Below are 21,737 nucleotides of genomic sequence, written 5' to 3'. Positions count from 1 at the left end.
CGAATAAACTCTGTACATAATCATATTTTCTGAATCTAATTGCGTTTGACAATTTCAACTAAATTTTTAAGTTTATTCACATAAATGCGTGAACAAATAACTTTATAGTATCCTTTTAATATTTTTTTCTGTGTCTGTTGGATGCGTAGTGAGGTATATGCATTTCTTTCTTCTCCATCAGTGTTGCTCAAAGTTTACCAATTTTATCCTCCTTAAAAAAAGCAGAGGTTCTGTTAGTTATTTTATGTTTTAGGTTTTTTAAAAATTGTAGTTTTTGGACTTCAGGTGCAGATACATTTTTCTTTTCATTAATGCCTTTTCAGACAGTCTCATATTCAATTACTATTCCTTCCATAATTCAGTTGATTTAATCAAATATGCAAAGGACTTTAAAGGGAAACCTATCTTTTTTTCCTGCTGATAATTAACTTCTTAAATTATGTTTTAGTAGGTGTTATATGAATGTTGGTTTTATCATGGTTATTAAAATTTATTATACCAAATGGTATAAAGTTTATAGTATAAGTTAAAGAAATATTAAATGTGTAACCTATTTTACAAGTATTATTGTTTTGCAATAATTAATTAATGCCTTTATAGCACTGTTATTAGCTTAAGAGTTTTCTTATGACTGAAATCACCACAGAGAAAAATCATAAATTTCTGATATTGAAATGTCAAAAATCTCTGTCAAATAGGATTTTTTCAGACCTCATGATTAAGAATCAAGGTTTGTAAATGAGACGTATGTCTGCAGTTAATATGCTATTTGCTTACAAAAGAAAATAAGTAGCAAGTACTAACATTAAACTCCAAGAGGTAGTTATTTGAGAATATTAGGTTGTTTATGTGATAGCACCATATATTGGGATTCTATAACTCAATATCTTCTAGAAGCTGTTTTGTTCTATACTTAAAGTAAATTTTAAAGCAATTACTGTTTAATGAATGTAAGTGACAATACATAGAAAAATAATTTAACAATTTTTTTATTTAGAAATTAAGAATTTTTGAGATAATCTCATGCAATACAGTCACCTCAGAACATTAAGAAGCTAAAGGAGGCACTGTTCTTCAAGTTGCCCACTTGGATGTCTTCCAAGTGCACTTTCCTTTCTTTCCTGCTGTAAAGCTTTTTAATAAACTTCCACACCTACTCTGAAAAAAAAAAAAAAATACTAAGGGAGAAAACTAATCCAATTTCATTCATATAGTGTACTTCTCATCAGCAAGTAGTCATTTATTCAACCAATATTTATTGGTTTTTTAATATGTGCCTGGCACTATGCTCAACATTTTTATATATGGCATTTTATTTAATTTATTCCTCACATAAAATAGATTATAATGATTTGTGATGAAGAAAATGAGGCCAGAGGAGTTAACCAAATAGCATCACACCTTTGTTAAATCTCATAATTATTTCTACCAGCAAATATATTTTACTTTGCATTTTATCATACTCTGTGTGTGTGTATAGATGATTGTAATTAAATAGTATAAAACATTAATTAAATATTATTTAAGTCAATTGCATTGGTCAATCAATAATAAAACAGTAAATCTAAGCTGAGTTTCTGATGTTTCAAGACCACTTTTCTTAAGGACTGTGGTTTACAAATTGTAGACTGCTAAATGTAATTTAATTGACCATTTCCTTCAAAGTGACCAAGTATTTACAATTGCCTGCTTTTTACCCTGTGCTTTGTCACCAACCTTTGATTAGGCTTCTCTTTTATCTTTAGGACCCTGAACTCTGCTTACTTGCAAGCCTGAACAAGCACAAAAACAAACAAACACAGTGGAATGTAACCTCTTTCCCTGGTTTTCCTGAGCATAGCAGGACAGTTTTTGTCAGAACTCATTGGTTATTTTCCCTTGTTTGTCCAACTTCTCCTCTAATGATCATGCTTATCTCTGCTTGTCTCCTTTTTACCCTATTAAGGAAAATCATTTTTCTGCTTGATTTTGAAATGTTCACAGAGTTTTTGAGATCTGGAGCAGTCTCCCATTGGAATAGTCTTTCTTTTTAACTGAAGTGTCTTCCTATCTAAGTACCTGTTTGTCTTTATCTGACATAAGTGTAAAGAAGCCCTTGAAATTGTAAAGGGATTTTAAATGGCTTTAGTTTTGCTGTATTTATACTGTCTAGGGAATACAAACTATATTTTTCTAGGATAAACTGGAAGGGCAGATAGGAAAGAAATAGTGGTATCAAAGTTGAAAAACAAAATTACAACAAATTTAGTTATAGATCTAATTGGCTTTTGTTTGTGATTCGCGAATAAAGGCAGCCTTTATTCTACAAAACAGAATGAGAGCTCTTAATGGACAATAGCAGAACACGATTCTTTAAATTGGGAGCAAGGAAACAGAACAAAGAAAAAAAATCCAATTTGTTAACATCAGGTTACTTTTTTGTAATGAATAAAGCAGAGGGAATTTTCTTATTATTGACTGAGGTAAACTGGAATCTCTTTTCTTCAAGAAAAAAAGAAAGGTCACTTTTGATATCCATTTGTTAGAGTAGGTAGCTAGTAAGGCATGAGCAGGGCAGGAGAGGGCCTATCCACAACCAGGAATGTCAGTAGACAATAAGGTGATGGTCAGGTGGTTGTTAATTGTCTCTCTGAAATAATAATTTGTCATAGCCAGTTCCAGGGAAAGGCCGTCACTCCATAGAAACAAAACAAAACAAAACAAAACCGAAACTGGTGATCAGCAGCTTCCGGATAAGATCTCAGGAGGTGAGCGAGTGGGCTCAGACATGCGCATTAAGAGACAAAATGGCGGAGTTCAATGGTGTATGATGTTTCAGGGGCATTCCACCAGCAAAGGGAAGAATGCCTTGGGAGAGCATGGGTACAAGTCCAGTAAATACACTGCAAATACTCACCTCCCAAGTGCTAGCAGGCCACTACGCATGCAGGTAGCTCACTTCAAGGGAAGAATGAAGGGAAAAGGGATGCAAGATGCTGGAAGTAGGCCAGCATATAAAACCCTAAGTCCAAAGTGAAATGGAGCACTTGTCCTCCAAGATGCCCACTTGGCCCTCTTCCAATAATACTTTATTTTAATTCCTGTTCTAAACCTTTTTAATAAACGTTCACTCCTGCTCTAAAACTTGCCTCAGTCTCTTTTTTTCTGCTGTATGCTCCTCCGTCAAAATCTTTTTCCTGAGGAGGCAAGAATTGAGGTTGCTGCATACCCATACAGATTCACCACCGGTAACTTGGATACCCTTCCCTGATAACACATTTGCTTCCTTAAAGTTTCAGTTTGACTAGTTTGCACTTAGCATGAGTGACTCCATTTTGGTTTGGTCTGGAATGTTGGTGCCTAGTGCAAGAGCTCAGCTCAAAACAATGGCCTCTCATAAGTTTTGTTTTACCTCAAATAGATAATTTCAAAGCTACGTGCTCATTTATTGAAGGTTTATGAGGTAAGAAATAGAAGATTCTCTTTTCTGAAAACAGCAAATGCTAATTTTATTTGCAGTTTCAGAAACACTTTTTTTTTCTTTTGAGATGCGGTTTTGCTCTTGTTGCCCAGGCTGGAGTACAATGGTGTGATCTCAGCTCACTGCAACCTCTGCCTCCCGTGTTCAAGTGATTCTCTTGCCTCAGCCTCCCGAGTAGCTGGGATTACAGGCATGCGCCACCACGCCCGGCTAATTTTGTATTTTTAGTAGACGGGGTTTCTCCATGTTGGTCAGGCTGGTCTCAATCTCCTGACCTCGTGATCTGCCTGCTTTGGCCTCCCAAAGTACTGGGATTACAGGCGTGAGCCACTGCACCCAGCCCAGAAACACATTTTTAAAATCATTATAAATAACAATTATATGTGGCTACATAAAAATACGTCTACTATCAACCAAGAAATAAAATTAATTTCAAAACTTCATGTTACATGGGAGATTAGAATTTAATTTTTTTAAAAAAGCAAATATCTCCTTAAATACCTTTAACTATTGTTGTCCTGTATGTCAGTAAAAAGTCACTTTCTGAAAATATTTGAACAGATTTATTCTGAGCCAAATATGAGTGAGCATTGGCCTGTGACACTGCCCTCAGGAGATCCTGAGAACATGTGCTCAAAGTGGTCAGAGTACAACTTGGTTTTATACCTTTTAGGGAGACCGTGAGACATCAATCCATACATGTAAAACGCACATTTGTTTGGTCCAGAAAGGCAGGATAACTGGAAGTGGGAGCTTCCAAATCAAAGCCAGATTCACAGATTCTTGTCTTCTTGGAAGAAATAATTAAGTCAAGAGACATGCAGTGATAGATAAGCAGCAGCAAACTTATTTAAAGGGACGGTACACTCTGAAAGCCAAGTCAGAGCAGGCTGCTTGAGAATGAGGGTCAACTGACACTGGGGAACCCTCTTTATAGGAATCTTATATAATTATTCATAAAAGTGGCATGAAGTGGTGTTGCTAGCATGCATGTTTTGGGTGGCCCCCTGGGTGTGCATGTGCTATAACCATACATGCTAAGTGCATATGTCATATGTCTTATTAGCATGTTAAATCTCAACCAGGGTGTGTTTTAATTATTATAATGAACAAAAGGTTACCTTTAAGGTGAGGCAAGTGGAAGTGCACATGCTTGCTACTGAGGAAAGTCCCTACTGAAGTTCTTTCCTACTAGGGCCAGGTAAGTCCCAGTTTAAGGCCAGATAATCCTAACCACAATTACATATGTGACTATCTTTTTTATCTTTTTTCTGATTTTTTTAGTGGGGCACTGATTGCTAGTGTGACAAAGTTTCCAGGGCTTCAGGTCTCCAGGGTTTCCTTTCGTGCTCATGTCTACCTGTCTGCCTGCTCTAGCAGATGTGTTCTTACACATTTATCACTGGGGTTCCAATGGAAAATTAATGCCATGAATAAAGCATTGGTTGGAGAAAAAAATGACATGTTTTTAAAATAAGATTAAATGTGTTTCATAAAGTGTTAATTTTCTTATACGCGATTCTATATTATATATAAATTAGTTTGGTCTTTTTCTGGGAGTGAAAGGAATTCATATATTTTCTCTGTCAACACATTTTTAAAAATATATGACATGCACTATTTATGCCCAAGTTATTTCATTATAAAAGCTTGAAACATGTTTTTAAAAAAAATCTTCATACTTTTTTCTTAGCATTGGTATTCTGAAGTAAGGGAAATAAAGTTTTGGGAAGATTATTAGTTTTAATCCACAGGATCGGCACGTATTTCTTAGAATAAAATTGTAAGATAGTATGATCAAAAAGCAAATACTTACAAAGCCTTATTTTTTCTTCTATATCCCAGTGTTTATGAGATCATGACCCAAATTCTCTTTTACCACTCATTATAGACCTAGTTAGTCCCATGTTGCTGGCATTCCAAGCTACAACCACAATAGCAGAAGACATGGCAGCATCTCAACTCAGAATAAAGACACAGGACGAAAATATCTATGGTTTTACCATTTTTTATATCAAAATATATGACTAACTCCAGAGGTCATACAAATTAAATATATTATTTTATTGTATCAAAACAGTACATGACTGGAAACAAATCTACCAATTAGGAGAAAATATAGACTGCTATAGCAGCTATAATTAATACAGTAATAATGAAAACATGAATAATTAAAATAATAATAAAAACAAAAAGCAGAAGAAAATTGTATCTACATAGAAATTGAGTTTGTTAATACCTTTTATTAACATTGTTACATCCAATGAGAACACGTGGACACAGGGAGAGGAAAATCACACACGGGGGCCTGTTGCAGGGTGGGGGGCTAGGGGAGGGATAGCATTAGGAGAAATACCTAACGTAAATGACAGGTTGATGGGTGCAGCAAACCACCATGGCACGTGTATACCTATGTAACAAACCTGCACGTTCTGCACATGTATCCCAGAACTTAAAGTATGATAATAAAATAAAATAGTTGAATAAAAAAAATTGTTATATCAAGGTAGAAGATGGTGAATGATTATCAGAAGGCAAAGCAGCAATGAACAAATACAGGAACTATTTCAAAAATCCAAAGCTCCACTGCTTGATATCGGCACAGAATCTTCACAACAGTATAGAGTTAAATTAAAATAAGGCTTTATAGCAGCAGTGATGTATATCTTGAAAGTGTATGTGTCGATCTAGCAGTAGTGATACATATCCTGAAAATCTACATATCAATCTATTTTTTAACGTACCTGTTAAAAACTAAGCTTCAAGAAGCCCTTAATTAACAAAGTGTCACAATTTAACATCTTGAACTTTGTACATACAAGCATGCAGGTAAATGTGTACACACTCATACTTGTACAACAAACTTCAGCCCAGTATGACTATTAAACAGTACACACACACACACACACACACACACAGTACCTGACCACCTACAATTGCATACAACAAATTTTTTTTGGTTGTGTTACCATTATAAGCAGCTACACATTTAAAGAATAATATTACCCAATGAACAGTCTGGATCTTCAGTGAGTGATTTCTTTATATCTGAAATGCATATTTTTACAATTGTTAGAAAATATACAATGACAAGAGAAGAAACAGGCAGGCACAAAGCCAGCAACAAAAAATTTTCATTGAAATTTATAAAAAAGTTACTAATGCAGCCCAATATATCTTAGAAACAAACAGATTTAGTACTTTAATATAAATGCCAGGAAATTAAATAATTTTTTGTTTAAAGGAATGTACTAAATATTTTCAAAAGAAAAAGCAGACCCTACTACTGTAAATTTCAGCAAAATACAATGCCCAATTAAGATTGGGAATGAGATCTAAATTCTTAACACTAGTGACATGGCATGGTACACAGGTTTATTTTTTGGTTCCTGAAAGAGGTTTGGCAAATGAATCAATGGCCTTGTTTTTTTAATTCATCAAGGACAGTGCAGTGCATATATATTTTGAAAACAAAGGGAAAAGGAAGTCCATAGAAATATGAGCTGTCTACAGAATTTTCCTTTAAAAGAGAATGTGATATTTCTTTCCTTTGGCACACAATATTAATTTATTATATCACTGTATAACATGCTTTACTTATTTAAAGATGCATTTCTCAAATGATCACAAACTTCTTACGATCAAGAACTTCATAGACTGTTGGTGGGAATATAAATTAGTTGAGCCATTGTGAAGAGAAGCTTTCCAATTTCTCAAAGAACTAAGGGTTAAACTACCATTCAACACAGCAATTCCATTTTTTGGTATATATGCGAAGGAAAATAAACTGTTCTACCAGAAAGACACATGCAGCAGCACGTTCATCACAGCACTCTTCACAGTAGCAAATACATGAAATCAGCCCATGTGCCATCAATGGTAGATGGGATAAAGAAAATATGGTACATGTACACTGTGGAATACTACACAGCCATAAAAAAGAATGAAAACATGTCCTTTGCCAAAGCATGGATGTAGCTGAAGACCATTATCCTAAGCAAATTAGAAAAGAAACAGAAGACCAAATATTGCATGTTCTCACTAGCAATGTGGAAGCTAAACATTGGGTATATGTGAACATAAAGATGGGAACAATAGACACTACGATAGGAAAAAACAGAGCGGGGAGGGAAGGTGGGGGTAAAGGTTGAAAACTACCTATCGTGTACCATGCTCACTACCTGGGTCATGGATTCAGTCATACTCCAAACCTCAGCATCATGCAATATTCTTTTGTAACAAATCTGCACATGTATTCCTTGATTCTAAAATAAAAGTTAGAAATACAATAAAAGGACAATTGTATTTTTTAAAATAGTGTTTTGGGGCCAAGATGGCTGACTAGAAGCAGCTGGTGTGTGCCACTCTTATGCAGAGGAGATAGAGTGGTAAGTACAAACTAGTTCTTCATGTGAATTGTCCAGGAGGTCACATTGGCATTCATCAAGGAAGCATTGGTGACCTATGGAGAGCAGACAGGAGTGAGGAAGGACAGTCACCCACCAAGCACGGGCACAGAGGGAAGGGAGGATCCCCATCATGGGGAGATGATCAGTGAGTGAGAGCTCCTGGGGACCCACATTTCGGCTATGGACTTTTGCAATACTGGGCACTTGAGAGTCCCCCCTGACTCCCACCCCGCCTGCCCCTCTCTCCCTGGGACCTCCAGAATGACATAGAGAGCCGCATGGAAATTGGACAGACCTACCACTCATGCCCCAGGAAGTCCCAAGGGCCTCGGATTGCTGAGAGCCCCATCACCAGCTGCCATAGCACCACCAACAAGGGAGGCCAGGCTATCTTGCATGCCTCCAGTACAGGAGACGTATTCATGGTGCTAAGGAGTGGATAGACTGTGGGCCCTACCACCACTACACCTTGCCAGGCAAAGCCCACTGGCCTGAGACCCAAACACAACCACTCTACCCCTGCCTGAGGACTCCAGCAGGTCACAGCTCTCCAATTTTTCTGGGATAGAGCTCCCAGTGGCAACCTACAGGACTGCCTCAATTGCCGCTGCCATGACCCCCACCCCTCAGGCTGGGGTGAGAACTATGAGCCCGAGAGCCATCGTAGTCCACTAGCATGCCACAGCTGTGGAAAAGTGGCCAGGCAGTTTTCCACACAGGCCTCTGCCCCTGCTACCCTTCAATGGGCAGGGCCTCCTTACCTGCACCCCCAGTGCAGCTGCCATATAATCGCCTAATCACTTCAGTCAGCCGTGGCTCTTTTATTTATCTGAGGTGGAATTCCCAGATACAACTGACAAGCCCTATGCCATTGCCACTGCAGCAGTACCTGTTCTTGCTTCCCTTGGGCTGGGGAATGAACAAAGGCCCTGACTGCTTTACTCACATCTACAACATGCTGCAGCTGCCATGCAAAGAGGAGGTCAATCTCTCTGAGACCCAACTTCCTGCTCTTCACCAGTCAGGACCCCTGGAATTTGGCCACAGCACGGCTTCCCCACCTCTGTGGGGTAGAGCTCACAGAGACAAGTGACAGACCCTTTGCCATTGCCACTGCCAAATTTCCTGCCCCACTGTCCCCAAATTGGGGAGGGAAGAAATAGCCTGAACTTGTCCAAGGGCTGTGATATACAGGCTCTGAGGGCCAAGCCAACATCTGTGGCCAGTACTTCAGTGGGAGAGGAGCCCATACTCTAGGACTGAGAGAGGGCATGGCTGAAATCATAAGGAAATAGAGGAGCCGGAGAGGGTTGAGTTGTAACTTATCTGCTTGCCATTATTAAGCACAATCTGATGGGTCACAGCCCAAACAAGATAAAAAATACATGGCTAATATAACCCCTTATGAAAACCAAGGGCAAGAATTCAGCCACAAAAATTACATATACTGCACAAAGCCTTGGTCCTCGGAAAACATCCAGAAATGAAGCCAAATGACAAGACTCAAATTATAACAGCTGAAGGAACATTAGGCCACAAAGATGAGAAAGAACCAGCAAAAGAACTCTAGCAACTCTAAAGGCGAGAGTATCTTCTTACCTCCAAAGAACCACACTGTCTCCCTAGCAATGGTTCTTAATCAGACTGAAATGTCTTAAATGGGAGACATAGAATTCAGAATCTGGATGGCAATGAAAATCATCTAGATTCAGGAAAAATGTGAAACCCAATCCAAGGAATCCAAAGAATCCAGTAAAATCATTCAAGACCTGAAAGACAAACATAGCCATTTTAAGAAAAAAAAAAGTGATCTTCTACAGCTAAAAAATATACTATAAACATTTAATAACATAATCATAAGTGTGATTATGAAATTATGAAATACACCAAGGTGAGGGAAGAAGCTCAGAGTTTTAAAACTGTTACTTCTACTCCACCCAGTCAGACAAAATAAAAACAAATTAGAAAGAATGTACAAAACATCATTACAATATGGGATTATGCAAAAAGACCAAACCCATGGCACACTTGAATCCCTGAAAGAGAAGGAAACAGAGCAAGTAACCTGGAAAACTTATCACCCTGATATGAAATCCAGACAAAGAAACATCAAAAAAGAAAAAAAAAAAAAAGGAAAGAAAAAACACTGCAGGTCAATATCTCTTATGAATATTGTTGCAAAAATAAAAAAATCCTAGCAAACCAAATTCAACAATACATTAAAAATATTATTCATCTTGACCAAGTGGGATTTATCCCTGAGATGCAAGGATGGTTTAATATATGCAAATCAATCAGTGTGATACTTCATATCAACAGAATGAAGGATACAAACTGTATGATTTTTTTAATTAATGCTGAAAAAGCATTTGATACAATTCAACATCCCTTCATGCAAAAAAAACACTAAAAACCTGGAGATAGAAGAAACATTCCAATACATAACAAAAGCCGTATATGACAGACCCATAGCTATTAATATTATTATACTGAATAGGGAAAAACTGAAAGCCTTTTCTATAAAATCTGGAATATGACAAGGACGCCCACTGCCACCAACCACTCTTATTTAACATAGCACTGGATATTCTAGCTAGAGAAATCAAACAAGTGAAACATAAAAGGCATCCAAATTGAAAAGAAATCAAATTATTCTTGTTTGCAGATAATATGATCATTTATTGGAAAAACCTAGACTCCACCAGAACTAATAAAAAATTCAGTAAAGATGCAAGATTCAAAATCAACATAAAAAAAGTGGCATTTCTATATGCAAACAGTAAACAATATGAAAAAGAAACCAAAAAGCAATCCCATTTACAATAGCCATACATAAAATTAAATTCCTAAAAATTAATGAAAGTACTGAAAAATGTCTGTATTAAAAACTGTAAAACACTGATGAAAGGAATTGGACACCAAAAAATAGATAAATAATCCATATTCATTGATTGAAAAAACAATATTGTTAAAATGTCCATACTACCTAAAGCAATCAACAGATTCAATGCAATCCTTATCAAAATACAAATGGCATTCTTCACAGAGATAGAAAAAAAAGTCCTAAAATTTATAAAGAACCATAAAAGACACAGAATAGCCAAAACTATCCTAAGCAAAAAGAACAAAACTGGAGGAATCACCTCACCTGACTTCAAATTATACTACAGAGGTATTGTAATGGAAACAACATGGTATTGGCATAAAAACAGACACATAGATCAATGGAACAGAATAGACAAAACAGAATAAAATCCACTCATTTACAGTGAACTGGTTTTCGAGAAATGGGCTAAGAATATACACTAGGGAAACGATAGTCTCTTTTTTTCTTCCCATCATTGGCTAAAAAAGACAGTCTCTTCAATAAATGGTGCTGGAAAAACTGGATATCAATATGCAAAAGAATTAAACTAGAACAGTATCTCTCACCATATACAGAAATCAAATCAAAATGGATTAAAGACTTAAATCTAATACCTCAAATCCTGGAACTAAGACAATAATACTTTGGAAAAAAATCTCCAGGACGCTGGTCTGTGCTTACATTTTTTGAGCACTACTCTAGAAGCACAGGAAGCCAAAGCCAAAATGGACAAATGGAATCACACCAAGTTGAAAAGCCTCTGCACAGCAAAGGATAAAATCAACAAAGTGATGGGCAACACAAAGAATGGGAGAAAATATTTGCAAACTACCTATCTGACAATGAATTAATAACCAGAATATATAAGGAGTTCGAACAACAGGAAAAAATAATCCCATTAACACATGGGCAAAGATTTAAATAGACATTTCCCAAAAGAAGGCATACAAATGGCATAGAAACGTATGAATAGTTGCTCAATAGCATTGATCATCAGAGAAACGTAAATCAAATCTACAATGAGATATCATCTCACCCCAGTTAAAATGGCTTATATCCAAAAGACAGGGAATAACAAACGCTGGTGAGGATGTGGAGAAAAGGAAACCCTCGTACACTGTTGGTGGGAATGTAAATTAGTACAACCACTATTCAGAATAGTTTTGAGGAGGTTCCTCAAAAAGCTAAAAATCGATCTACCATATGATCCAGCAATCCCACTGCTAGGTGTACACTCAATGAATTGAAATCCATGTAGTGAAGAGATACCTGCACTTCTATGTTTGCTGCAGCACTGCTTCCAATAGCTAAGATTTGGAACCAACCTAAGTATCCCTCAGTGGATGAATGGATAAAGACAATATGGTACATATAAACAATGAATTACTATTTAGCCATAAAAAAGAATGAGATCCCATCATTTGCAACAACATGGATGGAACTGGAGACCATTATGTTAAGTGAAATAAGACAGGCACAGAAAGAAAAACAGCACATGTTCTCACTTATTTGTTGGATCCACAAAAAATCAAAACAATTTAACTTATGATACTCCATTGAGTTGCAAACAGTCCAGTTACACTCTGGTTACCAGAGAGTCTGAAGGGTAATGGGGGATGGTGGGGGAGGTGGCGATGGTTAATGGGAACAAAAAATATGGAAAGAATGAAAAAGACCTACTATTTGATAACATAATAGTGTGACTTTAGGAAATAATAACTAACTGTACATTTTAAAATGACTTAAAGACTGTAATTGGATTGTTTGCAACTCAATGAATAAATGCTTGAGGAAATGAATACTCCATTCTTCATGATGCACTTATTTCACATTTCATGCCTGTGTCAAAACATCTCATGTATCCCGTAAATATACACACATGCTATGTTCCCCCCAAAAAATTTAAATTTAAATTTAATTTTTAAAAAATTATAAGAAAAGGTAATTTAATAAAAATCAATGTTTCTCATAAACATCCCTCAGAAAACTCAAAGTAGAAAAGAATATTCTGAAGCTGATAATCCTTACCAATAACGTAAACTGTCATTTAACACATATTTTGTGTGTTATATGCATTATATATTGTGTTCTTACAATAACGTAAGCTAGATAAAAGAAAATTTTATTGAGAAAATCATAATGAAGAAAAAATATATTTGTTATTCATTAAGTGGACATGTATCATCATTCACCATAAAGATCTCCATCCTCATTGTTTATGTTGAATAGGTGTAGGAGGAGGAGAAAAATGAAGGGTTGATCTAGGTGTCTCAAGAGTGGCAGAGGCAGAACAAAATCTATATATAAATGAACCTGTACAGTTAAAACCCATGATGTTCAGGGATTAAATGTATATGAACAACTGATTTTTGGCACAAGTACAGAGAAAATGCAATGTAAAACTGATATTCATTTTAACAAATGATGCTAAAATTCTTATAAAAAGCAAAACAGTTACAATTTACTAAAATTATTTGAAAAATGACAAAGTTGACGAACTTACTTTGCCTAATTTCAAAATTTATTTAAAGGTACAATAATCACCCAGGTGTGGTTACACATGCTTGTAGTTCCAGAAGCTCAGGAGGCTGAGATGGGTATATCCTGGGCAACATAGTGAGACTCCTTCTCTAAAAATAAAAATAAAAACGCAATATCCCATATGTCATTTTGGTAGAAGGATAAATATATAAATAAATGGAAAGAGAGAGTCTAGAAATAGATCTACTCATATATTATTAATTAATTTTAAACAAATATATCTGGGTACTTAAAAGGGAAATAGAATATGTTTTCAAAAATGGTGTTACATCAGCTTGATAGCCACATGGAAAAAAACGTAAACTTTACATCAACACCATTCCCAAAAATAATTTGAGATATGTCTGTACCTAAATTTAAAACTTGAAACTATGTAAACTGTGGAAGGAAACATAAGAAAAAAAAAGGTTTTCTATCTTAGGATAGGCAACTATTTCTTTTCCATAACACAAACACACATGCACACAAACAAACATGAAACATAAAAAAATTGTAAGCATCACCATAATTTCAAAGAATTTAAAATCAAAAGAAGAGAAAGATAATGAAAAGCCAAAGTGTTTAGACTAAAAGTAATTATTGACTACATTTCTATCCAATATTTGTATCCAGAGTATATAAAGCACAATTACAACTAAGTAATAGCAAATGAAACAATCTAATTTAAAAATGGGCAAGATATTTAATTAAACATGTTGTTAAACAGAGATGAATGGCAAATAAGCACATGACAAGATGCTCACATTATTTGTCATAATGTAAAAGGAAATTAAACCAAAAATATAATACACACACACACACACACACAAAAGTGATTCTAATTAAAACAACTGACAATTCTAAGTATTAAACAGGATATGGAGCAATTTGAAATCTCATATATTGCTCTTCACAATGCAAAATGACATAGACCCTTTCAACAGAACTTGGCAGTTTCTTACTAAGTTAAGCATCCACTTACCATATTACCCTAAAATTTTACTCCTAGGAATTTACCTGATAGAAATGATAATATGGTAGGGTACAGTGACTCACGCCTGTAATCTCAGCACTTTGGGAGACCGAGGCAGACAGATTACGAGGTCAGGAGACCGAGACCATCCTGGCCAATATGGTGAAACCCTGTCTCTACCGAAAATACAAAAATTAGCTGGGCATGGTGGCACATGCCTGTTATCCCAGCTACTCGGGAGGCTGAGGCAGGAGAATCAATTGAACCAGGGAGTCAGAGGCTGCAGTGGGCCGAGATCGCAACACTGCACTACAGCCTGGTGAAAGAGCAAGACTCCATCTCAAAAAAAAAAAAAAAAAGACATGATAATATATGCCCTTCAAAAGGCATATACTCAAATGCTCAAATGTTCCTGATGGCTTTATTCATAATAGCCTGAACCTGAAACTAACCCAAATGAAAATGATGTAGAAAATAGATAACTAATTTGTGGCATGTCCATGAAGTGGTACATTACTCAGCAAGAAAAAAAAGGAACAAAAAATTCATACATGGAACAATGTGAATTAGTTAAAAAGCCTAAATAAATGAAACACTTAAAATGCATATTATGTCATTTTATTTTTTGAAATTCCTGAAAAGGCAAAACTATAGTTTCAGAAAGCAGATCAACTATTGCCAGAAACGAGAAGGGGAAGAGGTTGATGAGGGTTGATCACAAGGGATCTGGTTAATTTCAGTTAGCATAATGTTTATGCACAATGTCACATGTAGCAAAATTTCCTCATTTTTTAAGACAATAATATTCCATTATATGTATATACCACATTTTTAAACCTATTCATCTGTTGATGAACATTAAGGTTGTTTCCATACCTTGGCTGCTGTAAATACCACTGCAATAAACATAGGAGTACGGATAACTTTTAGATGTTCTAAATATAATTATTTTAGATATACACTCAGAAATGATTTTGCTGGATCATATGATAGTTCTATTTTTAATTTTTTGAAGAATCTCTGTAACATTTTCCAAAGAAAATGTTGGCTGCACCATTTTACATTCCCAGCCACAGTCTACAACGAAGGAAGGGTTTTAATTTATCCACAAGCCTACCAAAACTTTTATCCTTTAATTTTTTATAACGGTCATTCTAACATGCCTGAGAATATCTCATTGTGATTTTGGTTTGCATTTTCCTGATGGTTAGTGATGTTGTGCATCTTTCTGTATGCCTGTTCACCATTTGTATGTCTTCTTTGGAAAAATGTCTATTCAAGTTTTGGCCATTTTTTTAAAAAGACAGTATTTTCAGAGTTTTAAGTTCACAACAAAATTGAGAAGAAGGGACAAAGATATCCTATACAACTTCTGTCACCACACATGCACAACCTCCCCAATCATCAATATGCCCCACCAGGGTGGTACAGTTTTTTACAATTGAGGAGCCTACATTGACACATGATATTACCAAGAGTCCATCAATTACATTGTTTCACTCTTGGTCTTATATATTCTGTAGTCTTAGACAAAATTATGACATATGTACACCATTATAATGTCATTCAGAGTATTTTTAATTGTTTAAACATTCTTTGTGCTCTGCCTATTCATCCTTCCCTTCCCCCAACACTGGCAACTACTAAAATTTTTATTGACTCTAGATTTTTACTTTTTCAGAAGTTATATAATTAAAATCATGTAGTATTGTAGCCTTTTTAAATTGTCTTCTTTCACTTAGTAATACGAATTTCAGTTCCCTCTGTGTCTTCTTATGGCTTGATATCTCATTTTGTTTTAGTACTTAATATTCCATTGTCTGGATGTACCACAGATTATTTATTTATTTGCCTACTGTAGGACATATTGGTTGCTTCCAAGTTTTGGAAATTATGAATAAAGCTGCTGTAAATATCTGTGTGCAGGACTTTTTGTGGACTTAAGTTTTCAGCTCCTTTGGAAGTTGAACATGCACACAAGAGAGAGATTGCTGCATCACAAGGTAAAATTATATTTGGTTTTGTAAGATTCTACAAAACTGTCTTCAAAAGTGGCTGTACTAGTTTGTATTTTCACAATGAAAGAGTTTCTGTTACTCCACATTCTCACCAATATTATGTGTTGTCTGTGTTCTTGATTTTGGCCATTCTCATAGTTGTGTGGTGGTATTTCTTTGTTTTTATAAATTTGCATTTCCCTAATGACATATAATGTGGAGCATCTTTTTATATGCTGACTTTTCATCTGTATATCTTCTTTGGCAAGGTGCCTATTAAAGTCTTTGATCTATTTCTTAATCAAAATATTTTTGTTATTGACTTTTAGGAGTTCCTTATATACGTTACATATTATCCACTTATCAGATATATGATTTGCAAATATAGGTTGCCTTTTCATTCTGTCGATTGTTTCTTTTGTTGTGCAGAAGCTTTTTAGATGGATGTACTTTCACTTGTCTACTTCTGCTTGTTTCTTGTGCTTTTGATTGCATATCCAAGAAATTAGTGTCAAGACCAATGTCATGACACATTGTCCCTAGGAGTTTTACATTCTTAGGTCTTATACTCAAACTTTAATCTATTTTGAGTTTGGTGTGTGTGTGTGTGTGTGTGGTGTGAAGAAAAAGGGTCCAATTTTATTCTTCTTGCATGTGGATTTCCAGCACCATTACTTGAATAGATTATCCTTTCTTCATTCAGTATTATTGACAAACTTGTTAAAGATCAGTTAACTGTATACAGTATTCATGGGCTTATTTCTGGGCTATTTTTTTTTCAACTATGCTGTAGGTTTTTTTTATACCACCATCGTGCAGTTTAAATCACTGTAGCTTTGCAGTATATTTTAAAATCAGAAAGTGTAGTGTCTTTAACTTTGTTCTTCCTAAAGATATCTTTGGACCATCAGGATCTTATATGGTCCCATTTTACAGATAAAATTGACAAACTGTTAGCTAGGCTAATTATTAAAAGCAAAAACAGAGAGAAGACTAAAATAAATAGTATTATAAATGAATGAGGGGACATTAGAACTAAAGCTACGGAAATGAAAAGAATTATAAGAGAGTAAGATGAATAATTATTTGCCAACAAATTAGTAAAGTAGAAGAAATGGATGAATTCTTAAAAACATTTAACCTCCTAAGACTGAATCATGAAGAAATAGAAAATGTGAACAGACCAATAACAGAAGTGTATTGAATTAGTAATCAAAAACCTCCCAACAAAGAAAAGCCCAGGACCAGATGGATACACTAATTTATTCTAGTGCACATTTAAAGGATAATTAACACCTATCCTTCTCAAATTCTTTCAAAAAATTGAAAAGGAAAGAGCACTTTCATACTCATTTCATGAGACCAGGATTACACTGATGTCAAAGCCAAATAAAGATATTACTAGGGAAGTAAACTACAGGTCAGTATCCCTGATCAATTCCTATAAAAATATTCTCAACAAAACACCAGCAAACTGAATTCAACAGCACATGAAAAGGATCATACTCCATGACCAAGTAGAGTTTATTCCCGGGATAAAAGCATTGTTCAACATATGCAGATGCATCGATATAAAACATTATGTTAAGAGAATGAAGAAAAATTACATGATTATCTTAATAGATGCAGGAAAATCATTTGATAAAATTCAATAGCCTTTCATGACAAAAACTCTCACAAATGAGAATTCTTAAGTAGCAAAAGTGATATTTATAAGTCTCTTTATTCCTTCTCCTCAATCATTTTAAAAACCATAAAGCAAGGTTTATTTTTATACCTGTCTTCTTTATTAAACACTTTCTTTTTTATTTAATTTTTAAATTTATAATCTTGACACGTAATATTTGTACATATTTTTAGTGTACAATGTGATATGCTAATGCATGTGTACATAGCATAATGATCAAATCAGGGCAATTATTATATCCTTCACTTTAAAAACTTTCTCATTATGAAATATAACATACACATATAATACACAGAACAAATGTTCAGAGGTCCATAATTTATGTATAATATAAACACCAATGTCCCACCAAGCGTGTCAAGAATTAGAACATTAACAACTCCCAAAAGCTTCCCTCATACTAGTTTTAAATCACTACCGTCTTCTTTCCCTGCAAAGATAACCAGTATGGTGCCTTTCATGGCAATCATTTATCTGCTTTTGCTTATAATTTTACTTCTTAACTGTGCATCCCCAAACACTGTAGTAGTAGTAATGGTAGTTTTTCTATTTTTTGAATTAATCATATGTATATGTATGTGTTTGTGTGTGTGGATGTATATATATATAATGTATCACAGTACATATGAGTTTTTAATATACATACACAAATATATACCTATCATATATAGTATATATCTACATGAATAATATATTGCATAAATCATTATATACATACAGTATGTATGTACGTAATATATACAGTATATATTTATATATGTATGTAATATAATGTGTAATATATATATCTTATGTATATAAGTATATAATGCATATATTTGTATATATCAGTATATATGTATATAATACATAGTGTATTATATTTTACAAATAGTATGTATATATGTTTATAATACATATATGTATATATTACAGTACATATGTATAAAATACATAGTGTATATTTTACATTATATATTTTATACTGTATATATGTATATATATAATCTGTGCCTTATAATTTTAAAATTTAGAACTCTTATAGTTCTATCTCCATGATCTAATTTGTTCTGTTGATTTTCAGCAATATCTTCACATCTCATATACTCGTATGTCTGGTCATTTCTTACTGCATGCTGGATCTTTCACTTTCAAAGTTGTTTGAAAAACGAATTTGATGTTTAGTCTGACGTGATCTACCTCATACTAAACAGATAGAATATACTTTTTCTTTTATCAGCTTCCAGAGATCACTAGACCTAAGAGACACTGCAAACATTAGCATTCCTGGATCGCTTTAATCCAATTAAAGAATTGAATTGGTCTAAAACTAGTATACATTTTCTGGGAGGCTTCCTACTTTTTATTCACTTTTCAACATGGAAATCAGCACTTTTAAGTCTGAAAGCAAATGAATTGTGTTCACCAGGGCCACTGTGGCAGAGTCTCTAAAATGGTCTACTCTGACCCCTGCCCTTTGTGGCATGCCCTCATGTAATTATCTCCCCTTGAGTTTTAGCTAGAACTGGTGATTCACTTGTAATCATTAGAATATGGCAAAAGAGTTGGGATGTTGCCTCCTCGATTAGGTTCAGTTCCAAGAAGATTGTGACAACATTAGGCTCACCTCACTGAGCATCCAGATAGACAGATCAATAGATTGATAGAGACAGATAGATAGATAGATAGGTAGATAGATAGATGATAGATGATTAGATAGATAGATAAATAGATAGATAGATAGATAGATAGATGATAGATAGATAGATAGATGATAGACACAGAGGTATATATCTCAGCTTTTGCAGGGGTGCTTGGGGGAGGTTACTTAATTTGCTATTACCAGTTTGATTTTTATTTTTTATAAAATTAATTCATAGTTTATCTCCCTAATTAGAATTAATATTTTTGCAATCTGATCTCCTTTGAAAATCAGAAATCGGACAGAATCATACCTATAATCTCATACATTTTAAATATATTGATCCACAAATTCAAATAATTCAAATTTATGTTTGTCTATTTTACTTCATAGTTTAATCCAAATAAAAACTGTAACCCTCTAAAACATTAAAATGAACAAATATTCCCTAAAACAAAAATTAGATAAATTGCAAAAGGGTTTTACTTTCATGAGACTGATCATAGTAATACAATAAATATTTCAGAAATGAAAAACCTCATGCTTTGTTCAAAGTAGAGTTTTTATTTGTACAACACCTGTCTGTGCTGTTTAGTCCTTTTTACATATGCACTCAACACAATATTCAAATTTAGAAAAAAAGTCAAGTAATTTTCTTGTGTGCAAATTTCCTACAAAGTACATATTAGTCTCTACTTACTTCAGTGCCTACCTTGTAATTCAGAAATGAGTATACACCATAAGTGGCTCCACTTCAGTGATTTCACTGAGTAAAGTTGAAGTCTTTTGAGACTGTCTACAGGTAGATATTACAGTATAAATGCAAATAGAAAAATTCATTGATTCACGAATCTTGGGAAAAAGTCAAAGATGACATTAAATATTATTTTAAAAGTTATAGTCTGTTTAGATGTTTGTATTTTGAAGCTTAGCTTATATAATAAAAATATTCTGTTTTCAGGATCCATTTTTATACTACTTAATAAAATTTCTTTAAATATGTATTGCAAATTATCTTCTGTAAAAATTCTAGAACAGAACATTGAGTATCTTCAAGTTCGTTAAAGTATAATCAGTGAATTACTACCATCTTTTTCTGGAATGTTTGATATATATAGCACGAAACTCCTAATTACACAGCTATCATTTTAAGTCTCAGCACACATCATTCAGGCTGATATATGTGTCACTGCGAAAAAAACAAATAAAAATATTTGTATGCGTATATTAACAAATAACATTTTAAATCTACAGTTAATTGAATCATTAATTTAAATTTAGTCACAAGATACTTGTAGGTACATGAATATTCATTTACAACGTTGACAGGCTATAATCTTGGTAGCTTTTACCCTTCCAACAAACAAAATTACTAATATACTTACTGAGAACATGGAATTGATAATAGTACTTCATTTTATGAATGCAAATGTTATAATACCCAATATTTATCTCTTGATTTGAAGCTTTTAATAAGACTGAATTTAAACTCTGTGAAGTGGAATTTAAAATCTAATTATATCTTTATTAATGGCATGCCTTTTTATACACATTAATTCTTATACAATTATATAAAGATGTCAGTATAATTACTGTTGAAGAGTTTTGATAGAAATGAGAGGTGACAGCGTGCTGGCAGTCCTCACAGCCCTCACTCGCTCTCGGCGCCTCCTCTGCCTGGGCTCCCACTTTGGCGGCACTTGAGGAGCCCTTCAGCCCACTGCTGCACTGTAGGAGACCCTTTCTGGGCTGGCCAAGGCCAGAGCCGGCTCCCTCAGCTTGCAGGGAGGTGTGGAGGGAGAGGCGTGAGTGGGAACCAGGGCTGCGCATGGGGCTTGCAGGCCATCTGGAGTTCCGGGTGGGCGTGGGCTTGGCGGGACCCACACTCGGAGCAGCCAGCCTGCCCTGCCGGCCCCGGGCAATGAGGGGCTTAGCCCCCCGGGCCAGCAGCTGTGGAGGGTCCCCCAGCAGTGCCAGCCCACCGGCGCTGTGCTCGATTTCTCACCGGGCCTTAGCTGCCTTCCCGCGGGGCAGGGCTCGGGACCTGCAGCCTGCCATGCCTGAGCCTCCCACCTCCTCCATGGGCTCCTGTGTGGCTGGAGCTTCCCAGACTAGCGCCACCCCTTGCTCCACAGCACCCAGTCCCATCGACCACCCAAGGGCTGAAGAGTGCGATTGCATGGCGCAGGACTGGCAGGCAGCTC

Source organism: Symphalangus syndactylus, chromosome X (genome assembly GCF_028878055.3).
Source record: "Symphalangus syndactylus isolate Jambi chromosome X, NHGRI_mSymSyn1-v2.1_pri, whole genome shotgun sequence".
NCBI classification, from domain to species: Eukaryota; Metazoa; Chordata; class Mammalia; order Primates; family Hylobatidae; genus Symphalangus; species Symphalangus syndactylus.
Note: the sequence above shows the minus strand (reverse complement) of the source record.